The sequence below is a fragment of the Triturus cristatus genome, chromosome 7, assembly GCF_964204655.1.
Source record: "Triturus cristatus chromosome 7, aTriCri1.1, whole genome shotgun sequence".
In the NCBI taxonomy this organism is placed as follows: Eukaryota; Metazoa; Chordata; class Amphibia; order Caudata; family Salamandridae; genus Triturus; species Triturus cristatus.
In genome coordinates this window covers 149,131,442-149,149,897 of record NC_140590.1, presented here as the reverse complement: position 1 = coordinate 149,149,897, position 18,456 = coordinate 149,131,442, and the positions used below count along the sequence as shown (strand labels likewise).

At 46.8% G+C, this 18,456-nt stretch overlaps 1 long non-coding RNA gene across 1 annotated transcript in view; it reads left to right on the top strand.

The window, feature by feature from the left end:
- Positions 1-9,401: 9,401 nt before the first annotated feature.
- LOC146809071 (uncharacterized) overlaps positions 9,402-18,456 on the top strand; it is a 91,149-nt gene continuing 82,094 nt past the window's right edge. Inside the window, exons 1-2 of the long non-coding RNA XR_014965522.1 lie at positions 9,402-9,605; positions 14,616-14,686. This is a non-coding gene — a long non-coding RNA (uncharacterized LOC146809071). The remainder of the gene's footprint in view (positions 9,606-14,615; positions 14,687-18,456) is intronic.

Sequence of the window (18,456 nt, the reverse complement as noted above, 5' to 3'; positions counted from 1 at the left end):
GTACAAAATGATACCTAACTCTTTCTGAAGTTGCCATCCCAGAAGATTCGCTCCACTCTCAACTATATATACTTTGCATACCGTGGATCTACCTTTAAAGTCTATGTGGCTGTTTACCATGCCCACGAGAGGAATAGGGTCCCAGGTATAACCTTCTGGTGAAATATCTGGAGGATTTAACGTAGCTTTGTTATGGCCCAGAGAATTCTCTAAGTCCTTATGATTTACCAACGTGAACGGGGAACAAGAATTAGCATATACCTCTAATGGTTTGTTGTCAAAGAGTACTATACACTTCGGGTAATTAGGTTTGGAGTCTGCATCACTGTCTTTTAATTGAAACACAAATTTAGCCTGTGGTTCTTCATTAGCATTGACCATATTGATAGTATTACTCACACCATTCTCTACACACTCTAGCTAGGTGCCCTCTCCTATTACATTGTTTACATAAAACACCTTGCGCAGTACAAAAGGGGCTGTTGGCAAGATGGTTGCTGCTGCCACATCTAAAACATTTTAACCCATGGCCCTCTTGGGTAGATTTAGTGGACTGTACTTCTTTAGTGCCCACTTTGTTAGATACTTTAAGTACTTTGTTGTTAGTGGCCTCTACTTGTACAGAAGCCACTATTTCTTCTTTAACTTTCATTTCTTTTACACACTTCGCTGTATGTTCAATCGACTGTGCTATAGAAATGGCATCTCTAGGTGTGGGGTTTTTAGCACATAGTTTTTCTTGAACCCTGCTGTTGTTCGTGCATCTGACGAGTTGGTCTCTTATGAGAGAGTCATTGAGATCACCGAACTCACATAACTGTTGACCTTGACCCCAAAGTGTGTCTCTAGCTTCATGAGTGTGATATCATACACATCAAAATCGTCATCATCATCCACTTCAGGTAGAGTTTCATACACCTTACGCCCACGAACACCCAAGTTATGCAGCAGTATATGTTGATTTCGCAATGCTGAGAATTTCTCCCCTCCCATTGCGATCAGGTACGGTTCAAAAAATTTAGTCCAATCCTTCCAGTGGATCTCGGGGTCACCACATTCATTCAAGAAGGACGGTGGTTGACAGATACCTGGAGTGCCCATGATGGGAAGAGTTGAAAAGTATGGCACGTGGGAGAAACTGTGAGAAAAGGATCTCAGAAACAATTAAAAGTTATATTGAAGACAGGATTAAAGGAAACTAACAGTAGATAAATGAGCTAGGCGATGTCCTGAACTGACGCAGGGGAAACTTGAAGAGAAAGTGTGTGTGTCACCGAGAGTAACGCACAATGTGGATGCTCCAGGGAGGACCTCTAAACAGCGCAAACTGAATAGTCTGATAGAGAAATGAAAAGAATGGCACGCAGGGTGTGAGCGTGTCACAGCGTAAGAGCAATAAGGAATGCACAAGCATGCAGTTATCTTGGCCCCAGAAAGTACTTTACTATAAACCTTACTTGACAGCAGGATACAACCAAACATCCGACCCCTGTGACACTGGAGTGCTGAGTGCCGGTGAAGCGCCGCCGTGGCGATCAGTGCACACAGGAGGAAATCAACATCAAGCCAGGAACTGGCTTACTTGAGGCTGGGGTGTCGAGGGGAAACACCAGAGGAAGGACGGTCCTCTGTCTGCTGATGTGCCGGAGCCTCCGGGGAAAGGACAGCCCCTTGCTTGATGGTGTGCAGGAGTTGCCAGGGGAAGGCCGGCCCCCTGCCTGCTGATGCGCCATAGCCTACGAGGACAGGAAGGAAGATAACTGAAGCAGTACACCCCGCTGGCTGGGGAACACCAGAGCAGCACGATGAAGAAAAGCTCCCCGGGAGCAGCGTTTCTGACTAGGCTGAGGAAAGGTGCTGCTCTAGGTCGTGCGAGTCCAAAGAAAATGTCGCCGCCTGAGGCAGTTACGAGGCAGACGACATCGGCGCAGCCACGCAGACCCCACCAGGAAGAGGGAGTCCAAACAGCTGAAGACCAGCGGCCGAGCCCCGAAGGGATGAGGAGAAAGTCCCACGGCACGAGGAGACGAGGAAGCAGAAGTAGCAGGAGACACCTCCAGAGCTAGAGCCCCAAGACAGGGAATTCACGGCAGCTGTTGGGAGTTCGGGACCGCAAAATGTCACTGCCTGAGGCAAATTCAAAGAAGACAACAAGGAGGCACCGCCATTCAGATCCAGCAGCAAAAAGGGACGTGAGGCAGCAGATACACAAGACGGCCACAGAAGCCCAGAATGGAAGTCTTTCCAATGCCTCTAATGTCTCTTTCACTACAGCCTGAGAAAAGATCGCTACAATAAGCTCCAGCAGTGTCCCGCGACACCAGGGGACAAGGCAAGTCTTCAAAAGCTCCAGAGGACACCACCTCAAAAGTCCTGCAGACGCTGAGGGCAGATGTTCAAAGCGAGTCCTGGGAAACAACCCTCTGGTTTGTCGGAAACATCACAGGGACGCCAGAAAGAGAACACCGCAGGGGGCACTCCCACAGCCTTGAACGGTCACAGGATCCTGCAGGCACTCAAGATGGTCAGAGAAGAAGCATGGTCTCTGCAAAAAGACAAGCACCAGGAGAGAATACACAAAGGGGAGATGACCAGCTGCCCCCCTCGCAGTTCGTCGCCAGTGTTGAAGTCCAAGAAGAATGGGCAGACTCCAAGGCAGGTAAGAACAAGAACCTTTATTCTGATCATCCACTCTCCTCATAAGTTGGAGACACTGTCATCGACATTCTATCTTGAACTCCCAGGGAAGATTCTAAGGAACAGGGCAGAGGAGGGGGGAACGGAATGTACCCCCAGGGGAAAACAATTACATTGAGATTACAACAAATACTTTCTTAGGTTCTACTGCATAGATAAAATGCAGAAAAACTGAAAGAGGAGGGGGCAGGGTGAAAAAGCTGTGCATTTTTTAGCCAAAATGCATACTAGAGCTACAAAACAAAGCCCCCAATGTGTTAAACAATGAAGAAGAATTATGGGAGCATGTATGCTGAATTGATCTATGGACATTCTATAACAGAGACTATAGACTCCTCTATGCAGGAATAGTTATTAATTTTTAACTTTAATTTTGGTGCATTGGTATTGGATTCCACTAAGAAATATTATATTTCTGAAGTTGAATTTTCTCCTTAGGTAATTTATGTGGCACTAATAATAGAGGGCGATGAAGGAGAAGCCCCTTAAAGTATAGGAAATTAATTGTGAGATAAATAGCCTACTCAGGACTTTTGCAATAGGGGAATAAAAGAGTATATAAAAGAAAGAAAGAGAGAGAAATACTGGATGGGGAGCCAATATGTATGAGAGATATGCTCATCGGAATAGGTTAAATCTGACAAAAATGATGGAAATCTTATGTGGGGATGACAAAAATATATTTTTTTTCTGAGCAACAAGGTATATGTAATAACAGTTTTTGACTGTTTTTTGGTGAATTCTAAAAACATATATAATTTCTCCCCCTTTTGACTTCCCTCCTGTCCATTGATTATGTATTGTCTTGATGCTGAACTAATATGAAATTTGTGACATTAAGTGAGATCTCAAGAATGAGCTCGAGGTTTAAAACATCGCATCAAGAGGGCGGCTAAATTTGTATTGCCTGCTTAAGGTCTGAAGTGCTGTTGTCTATTTTAATGTGAACCCCCGTGAGTCAGAATGCATTCGTTTATGATTTAAATGGAAGATGGTGTCTGAGCGCGCTGCCATTGAAAAAGGCGTTGTGCCGAAATGCTTTTGTCAGTGCTGTGATATGGAAATTGAATTCTGCCTGTGAGTGCACTCGTTGTTAGGCAACCTTACAGTGGTTGCCAGTGAAATCATCTATATGTAGATGGCCTAACCTGGCCAACCAAAATTTGTATTGTTTTAAAACACACCAATTTAGTACCATCCAATATCTGATTGTGTTAGATATGCTAAGACCCAAATCTTTTATATAGGGGTTAGCTTAGTTAATGATTTAGCTTTGAGATGAGAGGGTCTTTAACTGCACTACTCATTCTAGGGGGAGGTTGCCATTAAGAATCTCTCATTTGTCTTTATTATCAAGTTTACCCATTAAGGTAGGTACACTAGTGTCTGGTTCGGTAATTGTGAGGATGTCATATGCAAAGAGACTTATTTTATGCTTGGTGTCTCGAAAAGGTATTCCCTTAATCATTGGTATCTTCCTAATAAAAGAAGCTACAGTCTCAATTACAAGAATGAACATAATAGAGGATACATGGCAACTTTGCCTCGTGCCCCTTTGATGATAAGGTTTCTGAGAGTCAATGTCATATGATCTTTCTCTAGCTGTCGGGAGTGATACTTTGGCAGTATCCATCTTTCATTACATGCCCCATCTCTATTTTGGTCAAAACCTCCTTTTGGAATTCCTAGCTCATTACTTCATAAGTTTTCTCAGTATCCATTGTAATCAGGGCAGCTGGGATTCCTTTGAGACACCCTTTTAAGGTCTTGACTCTAGACGGCACGCATGCGCTGTCTCGAAAAGAGACCTGATGTATGTACATTGGGTCACTCAGTGGGTGTATGGGCTCATGGGTCTGCTAAACATACGCATGGGCCATGTTAAGACATTGTTTCAGGACTGCTGTTTTTATTTATTTAAGAGTACTTTTCATGAGGCTCCTGTTTTTACTAGCACTGTTCTTTTTAGGTCTCGCCTGGCGAAAGCAGCGCATGCGCTGCCCTCGTCAGAGAGAACTTTTGGAATCAATTCTCTGCAACGCTTGCATGCACGCGCCTGCATGGACAAAGATGACGCTCTCGCCATCTGTCCAATGCAGACAGCATGAGCATGTCCCTATGGACTGTGGACTGTCTGACGCCATCTTGTCAAAATAGCACGTTCACCACGCTGCCGTGCTCACTCCCCCCGCCCACCCGAGCTCTGCTGCCTCCCGGGCTCTGTAGACTGCTTGCTCCGCGACACGTACAGGATGTACCTTCAGGCCCGTTTCTCGCGAGATCCCGCGTGCTTAAACCCAGTATTTCACCAACAGAGTTTCCTTTTGCCCGCTATCGAGCAGCCAGGTGAGGCGGCCGGTGCCTCCGGGCTCTTTAGATTGCTTTTCTGCCGGCTATATCCTAGGCGCATGATAAGCATGCATAGCGGCCTGGCCTCACAGCCTGGGGCCGTCCAGGAGAACCGACGCCTTTGAGAAAGGGAAGCTGCGCTCGGGGCGCAGAGCGGGCAGCAGTGGCCAGACGGCGGCCCGCTGCAGCACTATCACCAGTGAGAGCACGTGCGTGGGAATGCATACGAAGAGTGTGTTGTCTGAGGAATAAATGTGACCACAGCGGTGTGTATCTGGGTGTGTGGAGGTATAATGTTACTTATTGTATAAAATATCTGGCTGCAGTGACAAAAACAGCAAAATACAAGGCGGGTGACACACTATGCTAAGCAGATTTTTGCTTACAGTTTTAAGGCATGCCCCTAATTAGATTGGCCACGCCCCTTTGAGAGACCCTCAAGTTTTTTCATCCCACTTAAAGACCTGAAGACAGCGCAATGCACTATCTATGCTGAAAAAATTGCACCTTTCCAGCGCAAAATCCGCTGGAAAAAATTACCCTTTCAAGGGTTTGCACCGATTTGCCTCACTTTGCATGACCCTTTGCAAATCTGGCACTTATATGCTGCACCTTTTGAACCTGCGACAAAGAGGGCTCGCAGACTCGGTGAACTGTACTCGAGGGGTTGTAAGGGGCACTGAAAGTTCAATATAAATATACATAACATGACAACGGTATTCGGGCGCTTGATTTCGAGATAGGAATGCATGCATAACTGGAATTTTCAGATCCCAGGCCTCCCTTGGCGTGGCGGCGGGGCCTGTCGGAGGAGGGGCATGCGTTGTATTTTGCCTGTACACTGTGAGAGGGGGGCGGGGCACGAATGATTGAAATTGGGGTCTCTGGTACTAACTGAAGTTGTTCATTTCTTAAGCAGTGTTTCTAGTAAAAATGGTTAATCCTACTTGGTCACAGTATGTAATGTGAAGTCACGTTAAGCTATTGTGGTTATGTGTTGTTACATTATATTATGTTTTTTTACTGCATTGCTATGTGTCCCCCTTGTGAGGCTTATCTGAACTGGGCACAAGCGTATGGCCATTAAATTGAACGTAATCCCTTGTCTCACTCAGCAGTATGTTAGCATTTCTTTCCCTGCGCAAGCAGAGTAAAGTTCACTGTATCCCATGCATCTCGCAGGTAAACGGAAATAAAACTAGCACGCGACCAGAAGTTTTAAAGAGCACTGTGAAGTAGCAAGCATGTAATGGGCCCATGCGCATGCAAGGCCAATGCCATCCTTGCTGGTGGACGGTTAGGAGAATACAACAATAAACCAGGGGCAGTAGGCCCCCAGTGCCACTGCAACAGCTGCCTCATTGGTAGCCACGCTCCGCAAAATGCATGCACACAACTTGGTGTATGCAGTGTTCTTCACGCTAAATGCAAAACTATTTCATTCGCTGCTATATTTCATTTTAGTTATGTGTATCTGCAGACTAATGCTTTGTGTTCAGGAAATGATTTGTACTTAATGTGTCTGCGCCTTAGACCTTTAGCATACATATTCGGAGATCGCACGTTTCTGTTCCGTTCATGAGTTGCTCACCCGCTTCAGTCAGTGTTTTTTAAATTTGTTTTCTGGGGTTTGTGATCCACTGGTACCCTTTTTCAAAATAGAAATACATGTCCCAGAATGCACATAGAAACCCTGAACTGGATGTGCCACTCACACATGGCATGAAACTTGAGATCGCTGCATTTGTGTGTTTTTTTTTTTTTACATTTATTTTTTAGGCTTTATATATTATTCACATGCATAGCCCACACTACAGAAAATGTATCTATGCCCAAGTAGAAGACTCCTGTGTATGTTCATATTCTAAAGCATCACAACGAGCAACAAAACACAACTCAAGGCCAGTTCGTACATGTACAGTACCAGTGCTTAATTTGTATTTATTTTGAAAGGGGGTACCCATACCAACTTAAACAAGCATTTACAATGCAATAGGTCTCACATATACACAAGTTTGAGCTATTGACATTGCAAATGACAATGCCTTTTATTTTTGTTTTTGTTTTTTAAACATAAATAAAAGCCATTGCCATTTACAATGCCAATAGCTTAAACTTGCGTAAAAGTGAGACCTATTGCATTGCAAATGCTTGTTATTTACAGCTCCCAGCTGCTGGATAGCCGAGTGGGCTGTGCTGCAAATGAACTTCTGCTGTGGTACTCACTGCACTGCAGCGTGGTCGCTCAGACTGAATCTGGTGAGATCAGGAACAAACAACGAGCTAAGGCTACGCAAAGTTTTATTAGAATCGTTATCAAGTTAGGAGTGATACCTCACTCCAGGCTTGGCACTTAATTCTTATCTTTGCAGCCAGAGAGGGGAGCAAGAGGGGCGGTACGGTACATGCATGCCTGCCAGCAGCTTTTCTTTCTGCATGCATTAATTCACTTTTTAACATAATCTTTTGTGTTGCACTTTCTTCCTGCTTTTGCCTAATTATTTACTGCTTTCTTCCATTTTACTGAGTGCTTTTCATGCTTTCACCCAAGTTTTTTAACTGCTGTCTCCTTCCTTTCCCCTTTCCTATTCCTGCTTTTTCATCAATTTGTACTGCTTTCTCCTTCCTTTCCCTCCTCTTTTCTGAGTGCGTTTCCTGCCTTTGTATAATTTTTACTGCTTTCTCAGTCCTTCCCCCAAGTGTTTCTTATTGCTTTCTCCTGCATTTCCCTCTTTTTTCACTGTTTCTACTTGAGTTTTTCTTTCATGCGGCTCTTGCCTGCCACATGTTTTCCTGCCTCCTGCCTAGCCCCGCTCACTGCCTCCTAGCACCCCTTTCCTCCCAGTACCTTCTTAATGGAGGCCGCTGCATGATCCCATTGAGCAAGCCCCAGGCGTAGCTATCCCATGTTGCTGAATCAAGCTGCTTCCTCCCTGCTTTCTGAGTGCTTTCGCCTTGTTTTTAGGTTTTCCCTGCACAGCACTTTTTTTTTAGAGAGTTTTATATAGCGAAGTTGACCTGAATCGGGTATCTGAGTGCTTTCCCATAGCATCAGTTGCATTACATGAAGACATATTCCTTTTTTTTTGGTTAGGCATGGGGAAATTAAGTGATTTGCCCAGAATCACAGGATGTTCAGCGTCGTTGCCGAGACTTGAACCCAGTTCCCCAGATTCGAGGTCGACCGCCCTAGCCGTTAGGCCAACTCCTCTCCACTTGCACTGTGCTTGTGAAATCTATAGTAATAAATTAATCTTTGAAGGGACTTACATTCCACCTTCATTTCTTATTGGTCCTTGTGGATGTCACTTTACTTTTCCTCGTTTCTTTTGGTTGTAGGAGTTCTATTTCCTGTTTTTTCGTGTATGTTTCTCTTTTCAGTTTACCATCAGCAAAGTACAGTGTTCATCCAATTTGGTGGAACTTCTTTTAAGAGTCTCAAGCATTGATTGGGAAAACAAAAGCATGCACCCACTCTAGTTATTTTTCTTTTCTTGCTCGCAGTCTATAATTGTGCCTGTGTTTTCAGAATGTCTCTCGTCCTTCTTTGCATTCCTCCTGCATAGTTGCTTGTTTAGGAGTAGCACTTCGAGCACAGCTATAACATCCTGACCCGCCCACTCCTGCTTCGTCGCTGTTTCTTTAATAATGTCGCTGTGTTTAGTTACATTCTTAATGTATTTTACACTTGGCGTTTGTGTGCATCTGTTGAAATTCTGCTGGCCAATGCTGTCTTTTTAACAAAACAATGTTACGTGTGTTTGAATGTAGAATTTTTTTCTTTATGCAGACATTTTTAATTTGAGAAAACATTAAGAAACAATTTAAAAAATCTTATGTAATTTTATGTGCGGTACTTGTGCTTTGGATATTTGAATTCTCAGTGTCACCTAATTGAGAATTACTTCACATCTTAATATTGTATAAAGCAAGGTGAACATGGCCTTGAAATCACTTGTACTGTTATTGTTTATCACGCATAAAAAATCTGCCTTTAAAAAAAAAAAGTATCACTTGCTAGAAATAAATGTTAATCATACTTAGAAAGTTGTATGTTAGGTTCCTTGCGGGTCAGCTCATCATCTTTTCTAGGTTAGTAACGTGTACCATATAGTTGGGTGTTGAAAAGGGGGAAAACGTTCTTTACAAATGGACATTATATATGCCAGTTTCACCATATTTTGATTGCATATCAGTGTGCTTTCAGAGTAGCAGATATTTCAGAGAATGCACATACAACAGGCTGCTGTGGCTTGTAAAAAAGTCTTAAGTATCACACAGTTAGTAACATTACTTTTGGAGAAGACCTTAAAGATTTGGGTTGTGGTTCTTTTGAACAGGTATATGGGGCAGCAGATGTGATTTTCGAGGGTGGAGGCTCTTTAACAGTAGCTGAAGCTGGTTGACAGACATCACACTTGACAGAGTAGCAATCATTTCACTGCTTCTCAACTTCAAGCAGCCTATGGAACTGTCAGAGGCCTAGACTGGCCACACAGACAACATCCCATCCTTTCAAGGCTACGACTGAACAAGCTTTCTACTCGAGGTGGCCGAAGGTAATCAGTGTTCATTTTACATGTGTTTTGAAGAAAGTTACCTAGGAGCTGCTGAGGGCAAGCATTGGCAAACTCAATAGGTTTCACCAATGCAAAATCTATTAACCTTGTCAAAGGTTTTTTTCATGTTGCACAGCAGTTGATCTGCTGTTGAACATGGCTTAAAGTAAATACAAAATGCTATAACGTGGTCAGAGCTGTTTACATCATATTGCGTTTAAAAAATGTACTATAAGCCATATTTCACAGCAAGTAAACTGCTGTCCACCACGTTAAAAATATTGTCAAAGAGAAGACATTTTGAATAGGAGAAACTTATTGGCTTTGCCAAGGCTTTTTTTTTTTACCTATTTCTCCTTCCTTTCCTCCTGGTTTTCCTCCTTTTGACTTGTTTTTCTCTGTTTTCTCCGTTCTTTCCCCATTTTTCTGGGTGCATTTCCTGCTTTTGCCTAATTTTTTACTGCTTTCTCCTTCCTTTCCCCCGACTTTCTGAGTGTTTTTCCTGTTTTTGCCACATATCTTACTGCTTTCCCCATCCTTCCTCCATTTTTCTGAGTGCTTTTCCTGCTTTTGACTCGTTTTTTCCTGCTTTCTCCTTCCTTTACTCCTAGTTTTTACGGAGTGCTTTTCTGGCTTTTGCCTAGTTTTTTACTGCTTTCGCCTGAATTTATCACTTGCTATTGGGCTTTGCGTGCTGTCTTTCCGAGAAAGACAGCACGCAATTGGCCCAAGGGGGGTGCATGTCCCGCTTTTTCTGTTCTGTGGCCTAGGGTCCGCAGGAGCGAGCATTAGCACAATATGTTTCCAATTATCGCGCCGCGTCTCGCGGTCGCGTTAATTGGAAACAGATGGGCAAACGCGGCGCTTTCACTTTCGCCGCCACCTGGCACACACGGCCACGCTTGATTTTTAGGTCTCACTGAGCACCAGCGCTTGCGCTGGCTCGGAGAGAAATTTTGTATTTGGGATTTTTAAAGTGCTGCCTGTGGCCTAAAACTTGCGTGCACGCAAGCGTGCACGCGCATAGCCGCCAATCACTGCTGCGCGCGCACCACTCGCGTGCTTGCCACACAGCGCGTCCTGTCCTAGCGATCGCGATCACTTTCGCTTTGATCGCGATCGCAATTACTTTCGCTTTCACGGCCGCGCGGCCAATGCTTGTTTTATTCTATTATATGCTGTTGTATGCTTTTATTGTTTAAATGCGTGAAACCGAATCAAGATTACTATGATTTGACTTGAAATGAAGCCAACCTGGCTAGTTTCATAGTTGTATAGATTCTTATGAAGCCTCGGTTTTACTGACTGGTTAAGTCACTTGCAACCTCTCCTTTCCTCCCGTCCCCGTGGAATGCATGATTTTAACATCCCCGAGTCACTTAACCCCTGACCAATCAGCAACGCCGTTGTATGTTATTCTGCTGCTCCACCTCCTTTTCATTTCCCTCTTTTCATAGTGGACTTTTGACCCATCTAACCAATATTTGCTGCTTGTTATTGTTTCCTGCCTCGGCATGTGTTCCGATGTACATGTTTTTGCCCTACGCGTTCAACCAATGGTAGTTCGTTTGCAGGCAGTTTCTGACACCAGTGGGTTTCAATTTGTCAATTTGAATGCAATGAAAGTCCGCCTTCACAGCTTGCTATTGGAATGTATGTATGTTTTTTTGCTTTGAAAATGTTTCTTTATTTTTGAAACTGAGCCATGTTGGTTAATTGTTTCCGCATTACTTTTCTGTCTGCTAGATTGTGATAGTTTTCTTTTTATTTTCATTGCGCTTATGCTTTTAAAATATGTATGCTTACTGTTTCTTTATGTTTAAATTGAATGTGCAGTGCAGCGCTGCACACAAGCCCCTCCTTTCGCACACCCACAGCTGCGGACGTCACGACCCCAGCCTGCTCACAGAGTATTGTGTGATAGGCGCAACATTTTTGAAAGATCCATGAGCCTACTAACGCTGCCCCATTTGACGACTTGGATAGTCGATCCCTGGACGCCATGATCGGTTCCTAATTGATAAATGCTGCTTCTGCGCACACTCGTGCTCATCCCCTGCACTTGGTAAACAGATCACCCGAATGAACACCAGCCATTGTCTGTGTTAAATACCCTCCGTACGGCCTCTCACCCCGCACAATTAACTAAGGGGTCTGGCATGCCCAGCTCAACTGCTTGTTATCAGTTCACAACGCTGTTATGCATGTTGCCCTATCATGAGCACTCTGTTTCCTCCCACCGTCCCTCCAATCACCAGTCATACCGAAAACACAACAGATCACCCAAATGGCCACCCGCCATTGTCCGTGTTGAATATCCTCTGTGCTGCCTCAAACATTTTAAGTGGTCTGGCATACCTAGCGCGGGCTGCTTTAATCAGCCGACGCCACTGTTGTCCCTGTTTCCTCAGCACAAGCCCTCTGTGTTTCCTCCCGGCATCTCTCCAATCACCAGTCACACCGAAAATATGTTATGTTGGGCCCTAGGCCCTCATGCTCGGCGTGAATAATGGAGACAGACACGTTGTTGGGTAGTGGGTTAACTGGCCTCGAGCACGTGCGCTCGGCCCTTTTATTATCCTAGTCACCTGACCCAGTGACGTAGGTGGTGGGTGGGTGTAAAGTGTATGACTTACACATGTGAACACTAGAACGTGTCCATGCTAGGACACTACATTCCTCCCAATTTTTAATAACAAAAACCCAGAGTCAATGTTCAACCTAGGGGAGAATGAAATATATATACAGATGTAATACAGTGACCAAACTTCTGCAGAGTCGCTCACGCTTCAGCAGCCTGGAGTCACAGACGATGTTCTTCCTGTCGCGGACGATCACCAGTTCACTGTGGCACCAGCCTGGGTGCTCAATGGATCCAGTCTGTTTGACGGCTCTGCCTGGAATTTGTTCTCACAGTCTTTTCTTCGCTTTACTTTCTTGGCGACAAACGCAGTTGAGTTCTTGTGGTTCACCGCTAGATGTTGCTGTTCATCTTTTAGTCCAGTCCTTTTCTTTATCTGTGGCGTGTGTTCTGTTTTGCAAAAAGACGGGTCATTCGCAAGACACCCCTCTCACCAGGGTGCCCCTCTCACAGGTGTTCCCCTGCCACGGGATATCCTTGAGGCCCTCTTCATCAGATCTGGCCTGGGTTAAGTGTCCTGTATCGTGTTACTCCCATGCCGATAAGTGCGGGTGCGGAGGAGACGACAGGTCTCACCTCAGATTCCGCAGTCAGACCTGGAGGGTAGCTGTTGGCTCCTGGCTTTAGCGCGCGATGTCTTCATCCTCCTGGGACCTTTGCTGAAGGGCGGCTGATGACCATCTCTCGTCGCGGGGACACTCTCTCTCACTGGCATCCCTGAGGCCTTTGCCCCTGAGTCACCACGGCTGGCATTGACCAGTGTCCGTGTAACCCCAAAGGTGGGTGTTCCGAATGGTCCGGCCTGCTCACCTCTGCAGATCCCAGGTGTGCTGAAAGCATCGTCAAACAGATGGTCTTCTCTCCGTGCCACGGGTGTTCTTCAGGACTTGCACTCCGTGTTCTGACGCTTGTCACCTTCCTTGCCTCTGAGGTGTGAGTAGTCTTGCCACACTCTTCTCTCCTTCCTCTATATCTTTCTCCGTGAGGTTGTCATGTCACTCTGACTTCTCCTTTTGTTGCAGTGGCAACCGTGCCACTCAGATCTCTTTCTTTCCCCTTTTCTTTTAGTGGCAGACGTGCCACTCCAATGTCATCTTCCTTCTCTTCTTGTAGTGGCAAGCGTGCCACTCAGATATCTTCTTCCCTTCGCTTCACGACCTACTCTGGACCATTTCTGTTCTCCTCTTGGTCTGGCCAGGCTTCTCCATGCAGCGCGCGCACTCTGCACGTGTTCCCCCTGGTCTTGTCCTTGTCCGAGAACACTCTCTTCATCTTCCTCAGCATTCCGAGTTAGGGTCGTGACCTTCTCTTCATCTTCTCCTTTTCACCAGTTACTTTGGTTGAAGTTCGTGGGGCCATACTCTCGGTCCGCTTCGTTCTTCTCCTTTTCACCAGTTACTTTGGTTCTTCTTGAGCTTCTTGGACCACTTGACGGCCGCGCTGCCGATCACTGGCAGGATATCTTCGGTCTTGTCGTCAGACCTCTTGCTTTGTAGCTTCACTGACCCGTGCGTCGGTCACCTCCTTGTGCAACCCCTGGCGGGTTGGCTTTTGTGGTGCGACCATTTGGCAGGTCGGCTTGGCCTTTTTGGTGCGACCATTTGGCTGGTCGGCTTGGCCTTTGTGGTGCGACCATTTGGCTGGTCGGCTTCACGAGGTGTGTCACGTCGTGTGACTACCTGTGTCCGCTGCCTTATCAGGCGCTGGTGCGGGCTACTCTTCGTACCGTCGTGGTACATCTTCAGTGTAGCGTTGCTCCTTGTACCCTGATCTCTCGATGTGGTGGCTCCTTGGCGCCACTGGGTGTTGCTCGACATCCTTGCCCGCCAGTGTTGGATACTTGCTGCGCCCATCCTCTTCAGTGGGTTCCTCCCCTGTAGGCGCTGCAGTGTACCTTCCGCGTCCGGGGTACATCTGCGCTGAGTCCTTTAGTTCGCTCGAGGGTTCGCTCCACTTGATGCGGCGACAGCGCAGTCCTTGCTGGGGTGGATGTGGCTTGACACCGTTCTTCTTTCTTCCTCCTTGTCGCTGTGGGATGGCGCTGCATCCCTGTGGCACACTGTCTCTTCTCCCTTGCGCTTCTGTCGCGTTCCTGTGCATTCCTGTGCGCCTCCGTCGCGTTCCCGCGCGCTCACCATTGCGCATCACTCAGACCTTGCGGTACGTGCCTTGCTGCCTCTTCTTTGCGCTGCGATCCGTCGGTCTCCTGTGGCTGGATTCCCTTGGCTTGCTGCATGCTTGTTTGTTTCTTTGTTGCTGCAGTACCACCAGTGGCCACTAGATGGCAGTGCAGGGTATGCTCTTCACTTCCTTCAGCAGCAACCTTCTCTGCTGTAAACTTGTTCTTCCTTGTTCCTCCATTTTCCTAGGCTCCGGTAGAGTGCAGAGGGCTGGAGCCAACAGCAGAGCAGTGGAGTGCAGGACACGGGCTGGCCAGCAGGTAAGTCTCTTTTTTTTCATTTACTTTAGAGGCAGGGGGCACCGGCACTGACATTGCTAACCAGAGGACGATGAGGCATCACTGGCAGGCTGGATGAAAAGTGCTCTGTCCTCACTGCGGGTAGGCTCCGCTTCATTTCTGCAGCTGCATGGAGGGCACAGGCATGTGGGCTGCGCAGAGGGCGAGGCAACACTCCTTGGGGCATGGTGCCATCGCGCACACGGTATAAGTTAATTTTCGGCGGCGCTGGCCGCTTGCTTGCAGTTCCTTCGTGTCAAGGGCATACTCCTCCGGCCGGCGGCGGCCATTCTTCGCATTTGCGATCGCCCTCCCTGCTGCAGCTCCATGCAGTCTTCGCGCGGCAGGGAAGGGGTGGGGGTGCGCTCACTGAGCTCCTCACCGCTGCGGCATTTATTTATTTATCGCGAGCGGCGCTGGCCGCATACAGTTCTGGGCCTATCTCCCTCCCTCCCGCGGCAGCCTCGCACACTCCTCCTGCTGCGCGGGCAGGGGGGTTAGGTGCTGATTACCGGCACTGGCCGGCGGGCACCGCTCGCCGTGCAGGCTTCACTGGTCCAACTTCTCAAACGGCGTCGGCCGCACGCTGATTTCCCCCTTTCTCTCCGGTGCTGCCGCTATGCTGGGCGGTGTATTCATTCAGGGGAGACGAGGTCCCTGCTTAGTGCTGCGGGTGGGCTCCGCTTTAACTGCACATTAAGTCCGCCCCCTTCCCACAGCCGGTCTCCTCACCCCACGGGCCGCGCGGGAAGGGGTGCTGATCCCTCGCTCCTCTCGCCACGGACCGGGAGCTTCCTTCGTGCCGGAGGGCACACCAGGTTCCTCTACGGGGGGTGGGCACCCGCTGCGACCTTCCTTTATTTCTCGGGCTCACCTTCTGCCCGGCTGGGCTTCCTTGTAACGCGGGTTGGCACCGCGTGGGCCACACCTCTTGCGGGGGTCGCCGCCGATGCGGGTGGGCTCCGCTCGGCGTGTGTCTCCTCCTTCACCGGGCAGGTCGCGGCCGATGCGGGTGGGCTCCGCACGGCTCGCACTTCACCACGGGGCTCAACGACTGCCCGCAGGTCTTCGCGGCGGTGCGGGGTGGGCTCCCGGTCACCGCTCGCGTCCAGGGCTCTCTGCTCGCCCAGCGGGCGATTAAGCGCTGACCTCCCCTCCAGGGGGTTACACGCGGCGCTTCTCCCCCTTGGCACGCTGGGCTCAGACTCTCGTCGCCAGTGTTATGTTGGGCCCTAGGCCCTCATGCTCGGCGTGAATAATGGAGACAGACACGTTGTTGGGTAGTGGGTTAACTGGCCTCGAGCACGTGCGCTCGGCCCTTTTATTATCCTAGTCACCTGACCCAGTGACGTAGGTGGTGGGTGGGTGTAAAGTGTATGACTTACACATGTGAACACTAGAACGTGTCCATGCTAGGACACTACATTAATACAACTTTTCAAACCAAAGGCATCCTACCTACCCATAAATGTTTTTGAAAAAGCACGATAAGAGGCTTCTTACAAGTAGCGCTGTCCTCACGTGCAGAGCCCTAAGTATCAGTAAATGTCAAAGCTTGCCCGTCCTTGTTGAAGAAATTAGGGCGCTTGCATGGAAATAATTATTTAAATATAGTACATTGTATGAAAGAATTTTTCAAAATCATTGGGATATTTAGAATCAAACCAAAATACTGACACACACCTCTGCTGTGCAAGCAGACTGGCATTCATTTCCGGTATCTATTGTTTTTTTTAATAACGTTCTTAATGTGCTTGCTCCCTTGTTTAAATTACATACATTATGTACAAAAATGCCTTGCCAAACGTGGTCATGTGCCAACATTTGCAGGTGTAAAACATCCACTAGGGCAGGCACGCAATGTAACAGCAAACAACGCGCATGAATCCATTACTAATTATGAGCTAAACGTGTAGAGGTGAAAGCAGCCAGCACCGCCATGAAGCCAACAGCACGAAAAGCACTACATTATTTGGAAACCTTATTAGCTCCTGGGATGTTTTGCTTTGCAGACTCAGTTAGTGCTCCGCAGGTATATAGTTGCAGCACTTCAAGCCACTATATGCAGCTGCTCACCAACAGACCCTGCGCACGCGCACCAGTACCAGGACATTCCTACAAATGAACGGCTCGTGAATCGCCCTCCGGGCACTTACTGCGCCTGCGCTCCACTCCATTCCTCAAGGTCAATAACTGAAAGTTTTAATAAAAACTAGTGGCGCTGAATAACATCCAGGGATATTTTTGCTGTATGTGGAAATGGTGTTTTCATGGACCCAATGTCCATTTTAACAAAGTTGCTTGAACATACACAGTCAATTCAAGCTTTTCCTTCTGCAAAGCCTCCCTCAGTCTGAAGCTGGATGGGCGATAACTTTTTAAAGTTTGCACTCAGTGCATTACATTAGTGCAGAGAAATTCTGGGCAGGGATCTGATTTTATGTATGACCCCCCTACACCCCTCCCCCCCAAACATTACAAAAATAACGAGCTGTCGTAGAAATTCATGTTCATTTAGAGTTTATACCACCTTCAAATGTTATTCTATGTTTGTGTATTGTTCTGCTAGTAATGCACAGACAAACGTAAGTTGTAATTGTATTTCTTCCAGACCAATGACAGATCACATTGCCTCTAACTCACCCAATATTGTCGAGTTTTAACGAAGGACATTTGTTGTTTAAATGACTGAGAGCAGAAAGAGCAAGCCAGTCAGCCCTGTCAGTTGTAAGTGCTATATAAATAAATTTACAGTTGACGCTGATTGACATGACTTTTCAAAGGAGACTCGAAAAATTCCCAAAACATTCAATTGAGATCAGAAAGCTATAAAAGGAGATACAATGTCTATAGTTCATGCAGTCACGCGTTTCCAACCTATGGCAATTCAAAGCAAAGACCTGATTTCATTGAAGTACTTGAATTGATCAGAGACTCTGAAGACTGCTATTTGATCTTGCATACACTTAAGTCAAGGTGAGCCGGTGTTCTTCAGATCAAGGAGTAGCCAGAAAATTAAAATACCCCCCACTTTCAACCAAAGGTCTTATGGCACCAAGCAGGCAAAGCAAGTCATCGTAACCCTCCGCAGAAGAGCTTGCTTGTCTATTCCCCCCAAACATCTACCCATTCATCTTTTCATCATTCATACACCTGCTGATATACACCATTTCATCCTTACATTCTGTTATCCATTCAGTCTTTCATCCAACATTCAGTCTGTCACCATCTGCTCATCCATATCCAAACCTCTTCATTTATCTTTAAACCTATCCATAACACAAGCCCTCTGTGATGATGTGTTATGTGTTATGATGTCACTTCTGGAATTCTCGTGGTGGCCCACTGTGGGAATTCCATGAAGTGACAGTTACTCTCAAGTCGTCGTTGGATGGGGTGTGTTATTAAACTCGGCTAAATTCTTACCTTCTTTGGTGTGTCATCATTTCCACGGGACATCACATTTGACAGACGAGGATAGGATCGGCTGTTCTGGATTTCCACACCCCAACAAGACATCGTGCTGAAGGTGTCAAGTTGTTTTGAAGTAGAGTTCGTCGTGTTAGAAGAGCTGCTTGTGGATGTCATCAAGTTTTTTTTTCAAAGCGGAGGTCGTCGCGTTAGATGAGCTGCTTGTGGAGCCGGAGTTACTTCAAGGAAAGCGCATTGCGAGCCTCACTGTTTAGCTTTGAGGCTTCAACGACTGGGTTGTGCTCCGTGGAAAGTCAGCTAACGGAAACGACAATTGCTTT